Source organism: Ovis canadensis, chromosome 23 (genome assembly GCF_042477335.2).
Source record: "Ovis canadensis isolate MfBH-ARS-UI-01 breed Bighorn chromosome 23, ARS-UI_OviCan_v2, whole genome shotgun sequence".
Lineage (NCBI taxonomy): Eukaryota > Metazoa > Chordata > Mammalia > Artiodactyla > Bovidae > Ovis > Ovis canadensis.
Window position 1 is genome coordinate 74,383,994 of NC_091267.1, and position 13,473 is coordinate 74,397,466.

The 13,473-nt window shown below is 52.2% G+C and overlaps 1 long non-coding RNA gene across 1 annotated transcript; it reads right to left on the minus strand.

Annotated features, from left to right (window-relative positions):
• Positions 1–4,989: 4,989 nt before the first annotated feature.
• Positions 4,990–6,608, minus strand: LOC138428101 (uncharacterized). Its single transcript, XR_011252265.1, has 3 exons — positions 6,507–6,608; positions 5,949–6,060; positions 4,990–5,419 (listed from the first exon to the last, which is right to left on the minus strand). It is a non-coding gene; the product is annotated as an uncharacterized lncRNA (long non-coding RNA).
• Between the last annotated feature and the right edge of the window lie 6,865 nt (positions 6,609–13,473).

The window sequence follows — 13,473 nt, forward strand, 5'->3', positions numbered from 1 at the left end:
ACCATCCCTTTTTCCCACCCACCACTCCTCCCCAGGCTCCAGAAAAGTGCCAGGGTTGACGAACTGCCAGGAAGTTCATCGTCACGGTTTGAAACAGAAGCTACACACCTGAGATGTAGAAAACATTTGCAGGAGGGCCAGCATTTCACTGCGGAAATGATTTATTTGCAAGGCACGCCTCCATCCCCACCACACCCCAGGCAGGATTCCTGGGGCAGGCATTCTGGTGAGACTCCAGGCCAGGCCATTGTAAGGGGCCCCACCCCCTTGAGAACTGCAGCTTGAGAAGCTATTTCTCAGAGGTATTTGCCATGTCTGAGAGGACGGAGGCTTGTAGACTATGTCAAGTTGGTTAGGAATTGTTCACGGAAAAATCTCAGCGGTAGGAGTAAGCAATGAGGGAGATTGTTGTTTTTTAGTTGATAAGTTGTGTCCAGCTCTTTGTGACGCCCTGGATTGTAGCCCACCAGGCTCCTCTGTTCATAGGATTCCCCAGGCAAGAACACCGGAGTGGGTTGCCATTCCCTTCTCCAGGGGATCTTCCCGACCCAGGGACTGAACTCACATCTCCCGCATTGGCAGGCGCCTTCCCCACCGCTGAGCCCCAGGGAGGCCGAACGAAGGAGGCGGCCCCTGTGCGTCCTCACCCACCACGTCCCCTCTCCCTCCACTTCCAGCTTAGCCTCCCTGTCAACACTGGGTGATTCCAGAATCGACGGTCCTTGAGCCCATGCAGGGTTGAAATCCCACGTCCCCCCAAAACCCGAGTGCTGTCAAGCTGAGGATGGAGATAACTGGGCACAGGGGCCCCTCACCCAGCAAGTGTGTCCTTGAACGAGTGGAGCAGGAGCACGGTCACGTGACGAGCGAGGTCCAAGCCGGGGAGCACCACAGCTAGGGAGCCGCTGCCAGGGGCCAGGGAGAGTGGAGAAAGGGCCTTCCCAAAGAGCCTTCCCTGCGAGCGTGGCCAGCCAACCGCTCGAGTTCAGACCTCTGGCCTCTGAAACCGTGAGAAGAGAGATCTCTGTTATTTTCAGCCGCCTGGCTTGTAGTAAGCTGTTACAGCAGCCTTAGGGAGGGATGGCCCTTTCCAAGTGATGCGTCTGGCCCCAGATCTTTACGCGGGCCCTGCTCCTGGGGGAGAGCAGGTTCATCCGCGTCTCTACAAATGACCCAGTTTTGTTTTTTCTTCTGGCTCTTGGGAGAGACGACATTCAAACCAAGGCAGTCTCAGAGGCTGCAGGCTGGGCCCAGTTTTGCAGGTGGCCGGCTCCAGAGCCTCAGCTTGGCTGGAGGTAAGTGAAGGCCCCCGGTGGCCTTAGGGGCTCAGCAGACGACTTGAGAAGGATGAGGGCAACTGTGGGCTACTACTGGACGCTGAAAGTAGGGTCATAAAAATGTAAAACTATGGGATCCTTTTTGCAAGCAATGGTTGCCCAGTGAGAAGGCCCATGCAGGAGGGGAGGGTGAGGGGTACCTTCTTGATCCTTGGTTGAACAGATCTTTAATAGGTTTAATCACCAAGTGCGGTATTTAACACGAATGGCCATTGGCTGTGAGGATACAGTTAATCAGGGCATTTTGCCTGGAAAAGGTGCTTTTCTTTTTCTTGTTTGACATATTTTTCTTTCTTTTTTCAAAAGTTTCATTGTTGAGCATAACTCTCGCCAACGTTGTGTTAGCTCCTGCTGTGCGTACAGTGGATCAGCGGTGTGTGTGCATACACCCCCTCCGTCTGCGGCGCCCCCCGTCACCTGGGTCACCGCAGAGCTCTGGCGGAGCCCGTGCCACCAGCGGGCTCCCACAGCCAGCTCTCTCACACGTGCTTGGGTATACCTGTTGGGATCACCCTCCTGCCGTCCATCCTCCGCTTCCCCTCCCCGCTTCCACGCGTCTGCTCTCCACTGCTGCCCTGCAAATAGTTCCTCTGTGCCATTTCCCAGATTCCATACACATGGGTTAGAACGTGATGTTTGGTTCCTGACTTGCTCCACTCTGTTTGACAGACTCTAGACTCATCCACATCTCTACAAATGACCCAGTTTTGTGTTTCCTTTCAGCTGAGTGATATCCCGTCGTATATGTGTGCCACACTGATCTCGTTTTCAAGGCAGCATTTCTTCTTGTTTTTTGAGAGCTCTTGGGTGCAACCCATATTTTATCTTTGGGGGGGAAAAAGTCCTCAAGTTATCTTGTAGTTTCCTTAGTTTACAATTACCCCTGATAATAACAGAAAACCACTGGCACCCTATGCTGTATGCTCCCATAAACTTAAGTAACCAGTTGGCTAATAATCTTTTATCCCCTTCAGAAAAGAAAAATACCTTTTCTCATAAAGCAGTCTCCATTAATGATGATTTAAATCTCCATGACACTGTTTACTCCCCTCTAGTGGGTGAAAGAGAGGCCATTCTCAGAGCACAGATTCTAGACAGGACCATCACCCGGTGTCTTGGGCTCCCAGCTGGCAGGGGCTGGCATCAGAAGTCCTCAGGAGTGGAGGGATCAAAAGGAGCAAACGAGAAAGAGGAGGGGGACTTCCCTAGCTGTTGAGCACCACACCACAGGGGCATGGACTCTATCCCTGGCCAGGGAACTAAGACCCGGCATGCCACGCTGTGAGGCCAAAAAGTTAAAGAAAAGAAAGGAAAAGGAGGAGGAGGTCGGGGAGGACAGCACTCCTTCCAGCAGAGTCTCTGTGCCCTCGGGTTGCTGCGTGTTCATCTGCCTTCTTCCCTGAGACGCGGCTCCGCGGCCTCTCTGCTCCTCGTGTGTCTCTGAGATTGACTCAGAGGCACCGCTCAGGGGAGGAATTTCCGCAGGCCGTCCCGACAGCCAGTACAGCTCCAGCCAATAACATGCAGACGGAGGAAGGCCGTGGCGGGTGGGAAGCGAAGCCCATGAGGCCTCTGGCCTTTTCCAAGGAGGGCAGCAGCTGACGTCGTGCCAAACAAAAGGCAGACCGAAGCCTTGGGGCAGCTGCACCTCCTTCGCGGTGGGCCCACTGTCCATCCACCAGCAGAAGGTGCCGCCCAGAAGCACAGAATGTGGCTGAACCATCGCCGCCTCCTAACGGGCTCAGGAAGCGCCGTGTGTGTCCCAGGACCTGCACCAGATGTGTGCTGTGTGTTCATGCTCCATGTTGTGATGCGCTGGAGTGATTCACTGAACGCATGTCAACTAAGGGTTAATTCACCCCATCCTGGGTTCCACATTGCCTAGGACGCCGTGTGGAAGTTCAGTCACTCCAGAAGGATGATACCTTCCAAACGTCAGGAGAAACTCGCAGAGCCACCCAGGAGACCACCGTTGTGCAGCTGGGGAAAGGGGTCAGGAGCCCCTTTCAGGAGTTACCTGGTCTGGATCACGGCCTGGGTCTCGTGCTAACAAGCTGTTAACTGTGCACAAGCTGTCAGCTGCGGAAATATCCCTCCTGTGAGCTCTAGTTAGCTTACCTGCTGGATGGGCAAGCTGTCCTGATGAGCCAGGTGCCAGCTAATCCTGGTAAGTCCTGACCTTGGAGCCCTTTAAGCGTCCAGGTTACCCTTAGGACACTGAGGTCCAGTGATTCTCTTGGATGGTTCAAAACCTTCCTAGTCTTGATAAGCTCATAAATGAAAAAGAAGAGAACTTTATAGCTGACTGGTAATGCTAAGTCACTTCAGTTGTGTCCAATTCTTTGCAACCCATGGACTATAGCCCTCCAGGCTCCTCTGTCCATGGAATTCTCCAGGCAAGAATACTGGAGTGGGTCACTAGGCCCTCCTCCAGGGGATCTTCCCGGCCCAGGAATCAAACCTGTGTCTCTGTGTCTCCTGCGTTGGCAGGCAGGTTCTTCACCACTAGCACCACCTGGAAGCATCAAACCATAGAAGCAAACTATTTAAAATAGCCATGTTGTCTAAGGTGCGGTTCTGTCAACTGCAGCTGAGAGGAGGTGGGAAGAGAAAAAAGCTCCCCTCGGCTTCCAGTTATGCCATGATAACTGTTTAAATTTTATTGAGTAAATAATTATCTCCATGGGTTGAACAAAAAAACCCACAAAACAGCACATAACACCCCTCAGTCGTCTGTCGGAGGTGAGGCTTAAATGTATATTTAACACATGCGCTTTTGTTTCTGATTCAGTGCCCTGATACAGAGAAGGCAGGAACTATTCATACTTCCAGGGGCTAAATGACTAGTTCTTTGGATATGTCAGGTTTTTGTTTTCATCTCTTATTAGAATTTTTGTTTGGGGTTTTTATTTTGAGCCAAGGGCACGAATGGAGAGGAACATCGAGGTTCCCAGTGTGAATGAGACGAGAACCGGCTGTGTGGTGTCATCTCGGGGATGAGAAGGGGACAGGCCCTGGGGGTTTCCCAGTGCAGGTCATGGGGAGGCAGGAAGGTTCGTGAATGTGCTTAGGCCAGGAAGGGAGGCCGGCAGCAGAGCTTCGGACACACTGATTTTTTTTTTTTAAAGAGTATTTAATCTGTCTGTGAGCTTCCCAGTTGGCACAGTGGTAAAGAATCCTCCCGCCAACGCAGGAGACACAGAGACACGGTTGGATCCCTGGGTCGGGAAGGTCCTCTGGAGGAGGGCACGGCAACCCACTCCAGTATTCTTGCCTGGAGAATCCCATGGACAGAGAAGCCTAGTGGGCTACAGTTGGGATCGCAAAGAGTCAGCCACGACTGAGTGACTGAGCATACTCACAACCTGTTTGTAGGACGTATGGCCACCCTAAAAAATCATTCCAGCACACATTTGGTGCAGACAAATACTGTGATTCCACTTATACAAGGTACCCCAAACAGTCAAACTCACAGAGTCAGAAAGTACCCTGGCGGGCGCCAGGGACAAATACAGGCTGGGGCGAGAGTGGACAGTTGGTGTTTCATGGGGACAGAGTCCAGTCTGAGAAGGTGAGACATTCAGGAGATGGGCGATGGCGAGATTTGTGCAACAGTGTGAGTGTACTCAGGGCCCTGAATTATAGACTTAAATGCGGTTCAAAGAGCATGTTTCCTATTATGTGACTTTTACCACCCTTAAAAAAGTTAAATTCAAAAAAAAAAGAGTAGATATAAGCGCCCATAATGAGTGTGCAGGGCTGCACACGAAGGCTTTGGGGCCGATCACAGCAGGCGCAGGGTGGGGAGCACGTGGGGACTCAGACCGAAGCCGCGGGCGGCGGATGTTGCTTCAGCCGTTGATTGGACGGCAGCGGCTCCGCGGTCAGGAGACGGGGAGGGCCGCCGGGGGAGCTTTTCTGCTCTGGAGTCGCCCTTGGTCACTGCCCCTCTTGCCCACCCAGGACAGGCATGTGGAATGTAAAAGCGTGGCTGGAAATGGAGGTGTTTACCGGGACCGAGGGCATCACTGCAGAGTCCTGTCCCAACCCGGAGGGCTGTGCAGACGCTGGCGGGGAGAGGCCTGCAAACGCAGAGGCAGGTTCCGTGGTGAAGATGGAAAAGCAAATCTTGTCTCCTGCTTTAGACAAGCTTAGAAAACACGGAGCCGTTCGACAGTGACAGGGAAGACCCTTCATGGAAACCTTGGGCTCCGTGTCAATCGCCTTGTCGTAGGCGATTTACCCCTCCTTAAAGGCCCCCTTTGAAAAACAAAAGACCCCCCTTGGTCTTGGTTTGCTACTAAGCCTAGTCCTTCATGGGAAAAGAAGAAGAAAAAAAACCACAGATTTTTGTGCTTTCTTCCCCTTTGTTGGCAAAGCCGTCTTGTTCCGGTTTGAATCTTCTGAAAGTGCAAATTGGTGACTGTGGGTGCCCACCCAGATGCTCTTTATCTGGGTCCACGCACCTCTCCCCTAACTGCTGAGGCCACCCAAGCGCTGTCTTACTTCAGGGGTGACCCCCTCCCAGAACCACGCTGCCCCTGCCAGCACCAGCCTGGCCAACCGCCACCCCAGGCCCGTCACCCCAGGGCCGTCACCCCGGGCCGTCACCCCAGGACGGGCCAGCTCCGTCCCACAGTGTGTGTTCCAGCGTGTCCTTCACACTCATGAGCTCAAGTCCCGGTACTTCCTTGGAGAGCCTTGTGCAGGGCTTCATGGTGGCCTGGACCAAACAGCGCAGCCTCCTGGCTAGAAGCCCGCAGTCAGGAAAGGAAGCCCGATTCTCCCGTGAGTAAGCAAGCTGATCACGGTTCACTCCAGCTGGGTAGGGATGTTAGTATCGGTGTGACCAGCTGGCCCCAACGTGCAGCTTTGTGGGAGAAAGGTCCCGGGAGCCAAGTGAAGAGACTCACACCGGAACAGAAGTGTTCAAGAAAAGGCTTGTTACCGAAGCCAGAGCTTAAGGCAGTGAGCACAACTTTGATTTATAACAAGAGCTATTTGTACATAATTACTAAAATATTGATTGCACATTCAGCAGTGTGCCTAAATTAAAGACAAGCCAAATCCGGTAACAGCGCCAAAAGAATTTCATTGCAGTCGCCATTTAGCCCTTTCCTGCAATAATCTGGCTTTTTGTAGAGGACATTTCAATATATTGAGCGTTACCTTTGATGATTGTGCCTCCTCCTCATGCGTATGGAGCTCCTGGTTGAAGGCATGAAACAGTCAACAGGACACAAAGGCGGATCTGTAAATACAGGCTGAGACGGGAGCAGGGGTCAAGGTGCAAATAAATCAGACCGAAATGGTCAGGAAAACGTCAGAGGTGAAGGACTAGGGGGAGGAGAGGATTACAGACACACAAGAAGGCATGCCAGACGAACTGGGAGGGAAAGAGCTTGAGGGTCACTTGCCAGCTGCGTGTTACAGGCAAATTCAAATTCAAATTCTTAAGCACTAACTGCAGATACGCTGTCAGATGTGAGCACCACCTGGCCTCATCCCTGACTTTCCCACAAGGTCCCAGGACCTGCCCTTGGGCCCTCACCCCATCTTGTCACCCACCCAGGCCTCCTTTCCAGGAGGTCAAGTTTGTCCCCCCCGCCCATGGCCTCTGAGCCACCATTCCCAGTGTTTTCTTTCCCTGGCCTGCTTGTCTCCCCAGTATTTTTACGGGTGGGGCTTCCCCGGGTGGCTCAGTGGTAAAGAATCCTCCTGCCAATGCAGGAGACGTGGGCTTGATTCCTGGGTCGGGAAGGTCCCCTGGAGAAGGGAATGGCAGCCCACTCCAGCATTGTTGCCTGGAGAGTCCCATGGACGGAGGAGCCTGGGGGGCAGCATATGGTCCAGGGCTGGCAGCGCCGGACGCGACTGAGCAGCGCCGGCCTTGTCCGTGTGGGCGGACCCTGAGCCTCTTTCACACCTTTACCCAAACGCCGTTCTCTCAGCCAGGACGTTTCTGTCCTTCCTGTTTAAAATACAGCTCTGCCCACGTGGCATTCTCTGTTCTTTTCCCAGACTTAGGGTTTCTAAAGTGTTTTACTTGTTGTCTACTTTGTAACCTCTGTATGGGCAAGGACCTCTATCTGTTGTGTTCACTGCTATACTCCCCTGACCTAAAACAGTAAAGACTTGCGGTAAATATTCAGTACATATTTAAGGATTAGATAAAAAACGATCTCGTCAGCTATACTGATTTTCCCTTTTCCGCACTGAGGTGTGTTTTGTTAGCTTTTATAATTGTTCAAGTTGGCTTCTTCCTCCCGTAGCCTTCCTGGCTCTTCTATGATCTTATATTGCCCACTTATTTTGCGATTCCTTTGTCCAGCCTTTACATATGGGCCAAATCATCACTTATGTTTCTGTGTCTGATTAATTTCATGAGCAGAAGGAAGGGAGTTTAATTCTGTGCTGATTCTCTCATGGTGGCTGTTTCCTTGTAGTTTTCACAGTGTTTGATTCTGAGCTCATTGATCAATTTCTGGTCCTCCTGAGGGCCTAAGATGTGGATGCTTTTATCCAGAGAGGACTCAAGGCTGCCTCTCCTGAGGGCCAGAGGCACCAGCCCAGACCAACTGGAGGATTTCTATGTCCCCTCCCCTTCCCCTCTCACTGGCCTCAGCTTAGACCCGTCACGACAGAGCTGACCCCGGCACCCAAACTCCAGACAGCTTTGCCCTTCGTGACAGCTTTGCCCCTAGTGTCCCCACCCTGGGGTAACCTCACTCCCTACCCCCAACTTAGCAAGAGCCCAGTAGAGTGGTAAAAAGTCTGGAGACTTCCTCGTGGTCCAGTGGTTAAGACTCTGCACTTCTAAGGTAGGGGGCACAGTTTTGATCCCTGGCCGGGGAAGTAACATCCTGCCAGTCTTGACCTAAAGATGAAAGCCAGTCTGCTGTCTACAGGAGTCAGCTGTTGGCGAGGAGCTAGGCCACCTCCCGCGTGTCCCCCTCCCACACTCCATTCCACTGTGGCCTCGAGCTGCGGGGCTGGCGAGGACACCGTCTCACGCCCCGCGGTTACCTCTCAGCACAGTGCTGGGTGAAGAGCAGCTGTCTGAGGTATAACTCCCGCTTTACTGGCTCCTGTTTAAGCATGGGATCTGGTGAACAAGCATGCTGCCCTTGTGCCCCTTCACATCCATCCTCTGGTTCCACCTGGCCTTGTTCAGTTGCTCAGTCGTGTCCAGCTCTCTGCCAGGCTCCTCTGTCCATGGGATTTCCAGGTAAGAATGCTGGAGACAGTTGCCATTTCCTCCTCCAGGGCTCTTCCTGCCCTGGAATTGGACTGGTATCTCCTGCATTGCAGGCAGGTTCTTTACCGCTGAGCCACCGGGAAGCCCACTGCCAGTTTACACAGCCCAAACCTCAGCACACTTGAGGCCCTTTACAAGATTAAGAAGGAACATTGTCTTTAAAGGAGCTGGCAATGCTAGGAGGGTGTTGTGCTGCTCTTTCTGGCTGAGCGGGAGCTCCTGCTGACGGGGAGGTCTGGTCGAATTACAGTCCAGGTACAGGACTCACGATGGGCGTAGAGAGGAGACCAAAGGGCAGAGAAGAGTTTTGTATTCAAGTTTCTCTTGTGTTGACATGAAATACAAATGTTATTTCATGTAATAAAACTACACATATACAATTAGTGTTTATACTATATATGATGTATTGTTTAGTAGCTAAGTTGTGTCTGACTCTTGGTGACCCCATGAACTGTAGCCCACCAGGCTCCTCTGTGCATGGGATTTCCCAGGGAAGAACGCTGGGGTGGGCCGCCATTCCCTCCTCCAGGGGTCTTCCCCACCCAGGGATTGGCAGGCAAGTGGCCCGGCCTTCCCTAGTTATTTGGGCCTGAATTATTCCAGAGCTTCCTGCCCGCTTGCAGGGAGGAATGTGGTGCGGGCCTGTTGCGGGTGCGGTCTGGGGAGTCGAGCGGGAGCCCGGATCCGATGGTGCAGGAATTCGTTGGGGCTTGGCTCTCTGCCTGCGGGCGCAGGGCCATCTGGACCGCGTCAGGGCCCTGGGGACAGCTCCGGTCCTCAGCAGGGCGTCTCCACTCTGGCCCACGGGGCAGACAGGGGAACTTCCCGGGAGACGGCGGCTGCGAGTCCTAAATCGCTTCACAGGGAAGGACAGCGCGCCCCGCAGTCACGCCTCTCAGCCCAGCCCTGCCTGCCCTGTGTCAGAGCTTCCAGAAGGAGGGCTGCCCAGAAGCCCCCAGTGCCCCCCGCAGCCTGCTCCGCGGGCTCTGCAGGTCTGAGCGCGTCCTGGCCGTCACTCACCCGCTCTCACTGCTCCTGACCAGACCAGCGCAGCCTCCTGCAGCCCGCCTTTCACCGCTGGACTGGAGACAGAGCCCAGGGAGGTCCTCTGATGCTCCAGCGGCCTCTAACTCAGTTAACAGATTCGCTCAGGGCATTAGATACGCTCTGAAAGAATTCAGGCCGCGGGGAGGGGAGGGTCCATGACCATCCTCAGTCAAATGGAGCAGACCATTGACGGATCCTCGCTTCTGTTGCATCACGACCCGCAAGCGGCATCAGGGACGTGACGCTGGGAAAACGGCCCAGAGGCAGAATGTGAAGCGCGGTTCAACTCCGGGCTGAAAAGAAAAGTTCAAATCAAACTACACTGCAAGTCTGCCGCGTGCTATCAAAGCACTGGGCGGGGAGGCTGTGCGGAGGAGGTGGCCCCCTGGCCTCTGGGAAGGAGTTCCTGCCAGGGGAACGGCCACGTTGCTCCAGGAGCCCAGGGCTGGGATGCAGCGGGTGCGAGGAGGGGCCAAGTGCGGGAGGTGCTCAGTCCCCCAGGCTCTGTGCAGGGAGAACCGCCCATGGTACTCACACATCAGGAGGATTGTTCCGGCTCGCCCAGGAGGAGCCCGTTCCGGTTCCAGAAGAGCAAAACTGACTCCTTTTTTCCCTCCAATGTCACTATGTATCACCACTGGTCAAAACTGTCCCTTTGCTCTAGAACAGGGGTTCCCAAATCCTGCACCATGGACGGGTACACCTGTTAGGAGCTGGGCCACACAGCTGGAGGTTAGAGTTAGTCTGAAACAACTTCAAATCTCCATACTTGCTGGATTAAAGTCAGAGTGGAATATCCTGTTGTTCCGTTGCTAAGTCGTGTCCGACTCTTCGTACCCCATGGACTGCAGTACACCAGGATTCTGTTCTCCAGTATCTCCCGGAGTTTGATCAAACTCATGTCCATTGAGTCGGTGATGCCATCCAACCATCTCATCCTCTGTCATCCCCTTCTCCTCCCACCTTTAATCTTTCCCAGCATCAGGGTCTTTTCCAATAAGTTGGCTCTTCGCATCAGGTGGCCAAAGTATTGGAGTTTCAGCTTCATCAGTCCTTCCAATGAATATTCAGGACTGATTTCCTTTAGGATTGACTGGTTTGATCCCCTTGCTATCCAAGGGACTCTCAAGAGCATCCTTAGTTGCCACAAAAGCACAGAAAAGCCTGCTTCCATTTCTAATATCCTATCTTTAGGAAGCAGCACTTTCTGCAGTAACAGCAACCAAAACAAGATTACAGAGTCGACTGGACGTAGTCAACACGCTTCAGGTGTCACTGTCTCCCATCACCCCCGATGGGACCGTGCAGCTGCAGGGAGACAAGCTCAGGGCTCCCAGTGATCCCGCATTGTGGTGAGGGGTATCAGTAGTTCACTATGTATCACAATGTGATAATAATAGAAATTCAGTGCCCGATAAACATGACGTGCTTGACTCTGTCCGAAATCACATCTCCCTTCCCCAGTCTGTGGAAAACTTGTCTTCCAGTCCTTGGTGCCAAAAGTTGTTGGAACTGCTGCTCTAAAAAATTCTTTTCTCATTCTTAGAAAGTCAGAGTAAGTATCACAATTTTGACTTTAAGCTTAGAACAAGCAGGTGCTAACTATGCCGTCATTTCCCTTCCTGGAGAGAGAGATTGTGGTTTGTGCGAGGTTCTGCAGAGCCTGATGGAGCCCTCTGACAGAGACCAGCGGTCCTTTTCAAAGATGACACATGATACCTGATTTTTGTTCATTGGTGAACCATTTTAAGAGATATTCTAATTGGATATTTTTTATCATGGCCTTTGAAATTTGATTAACGTTATCTGTTTCTCTACTGTTCTCAAGCCTCCAACATTCTGCCCCTTCTCTTAACTGTTGGCAATCGATCCTACTTCTTCACCTAGAAAATAGAAGTTCTGTTCTGATTCCTTCTGTGACCACCTGTGTCTGTATATATATGGAGGGCATGGCAACCCACCAGTATTCTTGCCAACAGAGGAGCCTGGCGGCTATAGTCCATAGCGCTGTAAAGAGTCGGACACAACTGAGCGACTAAGCGCATATATGTGTGTGTGTGTGTGTGTGTACAGATGTATTAATGGAAAAAGCCATGTCCAGGCCTGGCTCTCTAACCTTCTGAAGGATGTTGCCACCCTGTTAATACACTCCATTTTGGATTAAATTAGCTCGAACTGCTTCCTGATGCTTGTAGTAAAGAGCCCTGAGCTGATTCACTGGGGGAGCCCAACGGGCTTGGCTCTGTGGCATCTCTCTTGGAATACATGCCTTGGGAGATTTCCCTGGGCTCCAAACCACCCCTGGGCTGGAGTCGTGTGGTGGTTCCGTCTGCTGAGGGCTGAGGAATGCTCTTTTCTACCATCCAGGCAAGCCAGCCTCTCTTCCCAAAGCTGCCCCCTTCCTCCACTGCAGGGGTGAGCACGCTCTTGCTGCCCAGTTCGGGACATTCAAAATGGGGCAGGCAGCCTGAAGACTAAAGTGAGAACAGGGAGCGGCTCACAGAGGCAGCACCGATGGCCCCCAGCCACGTGCAGGGGTAGTGACAGCAGTCGTCAAGGACGGACACAGGAACCCTGTCCCATGAACTCCTGAGCTGCTGAGGCCGTGGGAGGGGGACTGGGAGACACAGCTCTTCTGAAGAGCAAATGGGGAACATTTAGAAAAGTTAGTGCCACGCTGAGAGTGGGACTAGAAGGAAAGCTGAGCACCGAAGAGTGGACGCTTGGGAACTGTGGCGTTGGAGAAGACTCTTTTTTAAAATATAAATTTATTTATTTTAATTGGAGGCTAATTACTTTACAGTACTGTATTGGTTTTGCCATACATCAACATGCATCCGCCACGGGTATACTCGTGTTCCCCATCCTGAACCCCCTCCCTCCTCCCTCCTCCCTCCCCGCACCATCCCTCTGGGTCATCTCAGTGCACCAGCCCCGAGCATCCTGTATCCTGCATCGAACCTGGACTGGCAATTCGTTTCTTATATGATATTATACGTTTCAATGCCATTCTCCCATATCATCCCACCCTCACTCTCTCCCACAGAGTCCAAAAGACGGTTCTATACATCTGCGTCTCTTTTGCTGTCTCGCATACAGGGTTATCATTACCATCTTTCTAAATTCCATATATATGTGTTAGTATACTGTATTGGTGTTTTTCTTTCTGGCTTACTTCACTCTGTATAACAGGTTCCAGTTTCATCCACCTGATCAGAAATGATTCAAATGAATTCTTTTTAATGGCTGAGTAATACTCCATTATGTATATGTACCACAGCTTTCTTATCCATTCATCTGCTGATGGACATCTAGGTTGCTTCCGCGTCCTGGCTATTATAAACAGTGCTGCAATGAACATTGGGGTACACGTGTCTCTTTCAATCCTGGTTTCCTTGGTGTGTATGCCCAACAGTGGGATTGCTGGGTCATAAGGCAGTTCTATTTCCAGTTTTTTAAGGAATCTCCACACTGTTCTCCATAGTGGCTGTACTAGTTTGCATTCCCACCAACAGTGTAAGAGGGTTCCCTTTTCTCCACACCCTGGAGAAGACTCTTGAGAGTCCCTTGGACTGCAAGGAGATCCAACCAGTCCATCCTAAAGGAGATCAGTCCTGGGTGTTCATTGGAAGGACTGATGCTGAAGCTGAAGTTCCAATACTTTGGACACCTGATGTGAAGAACTGATTCACTGGAAAAGACCCTGTTGCTAGGAAAGATTAAGGGCAGGAGGAGAAGGGGACGACAGAGGATGAGATGGTTGGATGGCATCACCAACTCAATGGGCATGAGTTTGAGTAAACTCCGGGAGTTAGTGATGGATGGGGAAGC